We start from the raw sequence: 5,540 nt of genomic DNA, 5'->3' as shown, positions 1-5,540 counted from the left end.
CGCGTGGGCAATATTCAGAGACTGCTCATTACCTCTGGTTCAACATTACCCCTGCAACACTTCACAAATTATCAGCTCAAAAATCCTACTCTACAACAAAAAAACAAAGAAAAGGAAAAAAAAAAGACATGGGTTGCCTCCCAAGAAGCGCCTGATTTAACGTCGCGGCACGACGCATGTTACCATCACAGTCATTTCAAATGAATGAGTGTCACCATGTGGTTGTCATCAATCTTTCCCAAATAGTGCTTAACACGATGCCCATTGACTCGGAAAACTTTACCATTCTTATTTTTGAGATCAATGGCACCAAAGGGAGTTACACCAACCACTTCAAATGGGCCGCTCCACTTAGACTTCAGCTTGCCCGGAAATAACCTCAACCGGGAATTGAAAAGAAGAACCATGTCACCAACTTTGAATTCCTTCCCTCGGGCATACTTGTCATGAAGGTACTTCATCTTGTCCTTATACAAGGACGAGCTAGAGTAAGCATGAAACCTAAACTCATCAAGTTCATTCAATTGCTCAACCCGGAGATTTGCAGCTACATCCCATTCTAAGTTCAACTTTTTCAGAGCCCACATAGCCTTATGTTCCAATTCTACCGGAAGATGACAAGCCTTCCCAAACACCAACCGATACGGTGACATACCAATCGGAGTCTTGAAAGCTGTATGATAAGCCCAAAGAGCATCATCCAATTTCTTCGACCAGCCGGTCCTATTTGCATTGACAGTCTTGGACAAAATACTCTTGATCTCATGGTTGGACACCTCAACTTGGCCACTCGCTTGAGGATGATAAGGAGTGGTCACCTTGTGATTTACCCCATACTTGGCTAGCAAAGAGTCAAAAGCCTTGTTGCAAAAATGAGAACCCCTGTCACTGATGATAGCACGTGGAGTGCCAAACCTCGTGAAAATACTCTTTTTTCAAGAACGCCACCACACTTCGAGCTTCATTATTTGGCAAAGCTATGGCCTCAACCCATTTCGACACATAATCAAACGCTACCAAGATGTAAGTGTTGCCACAAGAACTTACGAATGGTCCCATAAAGTCTATCCCCCAAACATCAAAAATGTCAACCTCTAGAATCGTGTTAAGGGGCATCTCATCTTTCTTTGAAATCCCTCCGGCACGTTGGCATTCATCACATCTTTTCACAAAGTCACTGGCATCCTTGAACAAAGAAGGCCAATAGAAACCACAACTCAACATTTTAGACGCCGTCCTCGCCCCGCCATGATGGCCACCATAGGGTGAAGAGTGACAAGCTTCCACAATACTCAATTGCTCTTCTTCGGGAACACACCAGCGAATTACACCATCGGTGAAAATTTTGAAAAGATACGGCTCATCCCAATAGTAGTCCAAACAATCCCGCTTGAGCTTCTTCCTTTGGTTAGAAGAGAGCTCATACGGAACCACACCGATAACAAGATAATTGGCAATGTCGGCGAACCATGGCATGTCTAGCATTGCAGCCGAAAGGAGTTGTTCATCCGGAAAAACATCATTTATCTCAAGGCCGCCCGAAGGCCTCCTTTCCTCCTCCAATCGAGACAAGTGGTCTGCCACTTGATTTTCACTACCCTTTCTATCAACAATCTCCAAATAAAATTCTTGAAGAAGAAGCACCCATCTCATTAACCTCGCTTTAGAATCTTTCTTCGTCATCAAATACCTAAGGGCGGTGTGATCGGTATGAATAATCACTTTGGCTCCCATAAGGTATGGGCGAAACTTCTCCATGGCAAAAACAATGGCAAGCAATTCCTTCTCGGTGACCGTGTAATTCCTTTGAGCTTCATTCATTGTATTACTTGCGTAGTACACCGGATGGAACATTTTGTTGATTCTTTGGCCCAAGACCGCCCCCACTGCAACATCACTAGCATCACACATGAGCTCAAAGGGCAAGCTCCAATTTGGTGCGGTAAAGATGGGGGTAGTCGTCAACTTTTGCTTTAGAAGCTCGAAAGCCTCCATACATTTCTCATCGAACACATATTTGGCATCTTTCTCTAGCAATTTACACAACGGGTTAACTACCTTAGAAAAGTCTTTGATGAATCTTCGGTAGAAACTCGTGTGTCCCAGAAAGCTTCTCACCCCTTTGACAGAAGTAGGGGGAGGGAGCCTTGAGATAACCTCAATTTTCGCCTTATCAACCTCAATCCCTCTTTTTGAAATTTTGTGACCCAACACAATTCCTTCTTCTACCATAAAATGGAATTTCTCCCAATTGAGAACCAAGTTTGTATCTTCGCATCGGGCCAACACACGATCCAAGTTTTGCAAGCAATCACCAAATGAGTCCCCAACCACACTAAAATCATCCATGAAGACCTCCAATATGTCCTCCACCATGTCGGTGAATATTGCCATCATACATCGTTGGAAGGTCGCCGGTGCATTACATAATCCAAATGACATTCTAGAGAAGGAAAAAGTGCCATACGGACATGTGAAGGTTGTCTTTTCTTGGTCTTCTGGGGCAATGAGAATTTGGTTATAGCCTGAATACCCATCTAGAAAACAATAGAAAGCCCGGCCCGCAAGACGATCAAGCATTTCATCCAAGAACAGCAATGGGAAATGATCCTTTCTAGTCACCTTATTCAACTTCCGGTAGTCCATGCATACTCTCCAACCCGTCACAGTACGAGTCGGAATAAGTTCATTGTTGTCATTGGTCACCACCGTCATTCCTCCTTTCTTTGGCACACATTGTACCGGAAAAGTCCACGAACTATCAGAAATTGGATACACCACCCCAGCGTCAAGCCACTTGATGACTTCCTTTTTAACCACATCTTGCATGGCCTCATTGAGTCTCCTTTGATGTTCAAGAGACGGCCTATCATCCTCCTCCAATATTATCTTGTGCATGCAAAACGCAGGGCTAATACCCCGAATATCCGCCAAGGTCCATCCAATTGCCCGCTTGCGCTTTTGAAGAACCGCCAAAGTGGCATAAACCTGCACGTTGTCAAGCAAGAAGAAAGAATAACCGACAAAGTGAAATTAGGACCAAGAAATTCATACCTGAGGTGAGGAGGAAGTGGTTTCAACTCCAACACCGGTGGCTCCTCAATAGATGGCTTGGTGGGTGGAGTTTTGTGATTTTTAAGATCAAGAGATAACTTCCTCGGTTCATAAGAATACGAGCCCATGACATGTAATGCGTTCACACACTCTACCCTTCTAGCATCATCATCAACATCCATGTTCAATAGCACGGCCTCAAGTGGGTCCTCAACATTTGCCATTGCACTTGTGTTATCCACTATTACTGCCGTGACAATGTCAACAAACGAGCACACTTCCGTGCTATTTGGTTGACTCATTGATTTGCATACGTGGAACACCACCTTTTCATCACCAACACGGAAGGCAATTCTCCCGCTTCCACATCAACCAAGGCCTTCCCCGTAGCTAGGAAGGGCCTTCCAAGAATGATAGGCACCTCAAAATCCACTTCGCAATCCAAGATCACGAAATCGGCCGGCAATATGAACTTATCAACATGAACAAGGACATCATCAATAATTCCCAAAGGCCGCTTCATTGACCGGTCCGCCATTTGAAGCCTCATAAAAGTTGGGAGAGGTTGTCCGATTCCCAAGGTCTTGAAGACCGAATATGGCATTAAATTGATACTTGCTTCCAAGCCACAAAGGGCTTTTGCAAAGTCGGCACTTCCAATGGTACATGGGATAGTGAATGCACCGGGATCCTCAAGTTTCGGAGCCATAGAATGCACAATTGCGCTCACTTGATGAGTCATCTTGATTGTCTCGCACTCCATTGATCTCTTTTTTGTAACCAAATCTTTCATGAACTTTGCGTATCCTGGCATTTGCTCGAGTGCCTCCACCAAAGGCACGTTGATAGTCAAACTCTTCATCATTTCAATGAATTTCTTAAATTGGTTGTCACCCTTTTGCTTGGCCAACCGTTGAGGATAAGGCGGAGGAGGTCTAGGCAAGGGTGCCTTGGCTTTTGGCACCACCGGTTTGGGCATATCAATGACGTGTTCCCTATATGGGTTCATGGCCTCTTGAGTCTCCTCCTCACCCTCATAAATTTCAATTCTCACATCATTATTTGCACTTGGTTCAACAACATTCTCAACTACCAACAGGATCTCATCATTTTGCAACTCATCTTCATCTACCGAAACTTGGTTTCCTCTTGAGGCATGCACATCACCGCTTCTTCCACTTTGTGTTGTCACTGCCATCACATGATTATTGTGCCCACCCTTGGGGTTTACTACTGTATCACTTGGTAGAGCACCCTTTGGGCGAGTATTTAAAGACTGAGAGATTTGGCCTAATTGCACTTCCAAGTTCCGGATAGATGTGTTATGCGAAGCTAATTGGGCCTCGGAATCTTGACTCTTTTTCATCATTTGCTTGAACATGCTCTCTATTCGACCCATGTTATTACCCGACGAACTCGACCCTTGAGATTGAAACGGAGGCGGGTTATTGGGTTGTTGATACATTGGGGGCCTTTGAAAGCCTTGCCCCCTATTACCTTGTCCACCATTGTTGTTCCAACCACCTTGACCACCATTATTGTTGTTCCAATTGTTGTTCCTGTTCCAATTACCTTGATTCCCCGAATTATTGTTTCCCCAATTGCCTCCTTGATTGTTGTTGTAATTCCAATTGCCACCTTGTTGATTTCCCCAATTACCTTGGGGTCTCCATTGTTGATTCCCTTGATTACCTCTATTCCCTTGGTAGTTGTTGACATATTGGACTTCCTCACTTTGGTCATCAAAACCTTCATTTGAACATCCACTACCATCATTGTTGTTGTCATATTGTTCACAATTACCTTGAGGTTGTTGTCCTCTTTGCCTCCTTTTCCACATAGAAACACCTTCCATTGCGTTGACTTGGCGTGGGTTTTGGACTTGTTGCAATTGCGCCTTTGCCAATTCATTCATAGTTGTTGTAAGCTCGGCTATAGCTTGGCCATGATCGTGAAATTCCTTGTGCAAATGGATGATCATGGGGTCACCTTAGGGCACGTTTGCTCGGCTTTTCCATGCCGAAGAGGTGTCGGCCATTTCATCAAGTACATCACATGCCTCTTGGTAAGAAAGTTTCATAAAATTCCCTCCGGCCAATTGGTTCACAATGCATTGATTTGTGGTGTTGATGCCCCGATAAAAGGTTTTGTTGAATCATAGCCTCGGTCATGTCGTTATTAGGGCACTCTTTCACCATTGTTCTATATCTTTCCCATATCTCATGCAAAGGTTCCGTTGGCTCTTGCTTGAAAGCTAGAATTTCATCCCGAAGAGCTGCCATATGACTTGGAGAGAAGAATTTGGCAATAAATTTGTCCGCCAACTCATCCCATGTTGTAATAGAATGATTGGGGAGCCTTTCTAACCAATCCAATGTTTTACCCCGAAGAGAAAACGGGAAAAGCCTCAATCTCAACGCATCCTCGAACATGTTTGTTTGCTTGCTACCCCAACATGATCCATGAACCCCTTCAAGTGCTTGTAG

Source organism: Nicotiana sylvestris, chromosome 9 (genome assembly GCF_000393655.2).
Source record: "Nicotiana sylvestris chromosome 9, ASM39365v2, whole genome shotgun sequence".
Lineage (NCBI taxonomy): Eukaryota > Viridiplantae > Streptophyta > Magnoliopsida > Solanales > Solanaceae > Nicotiana > Nicotiana sylvestris.
Note: the sequence above shows the minus strand (reverse complement) of the source record.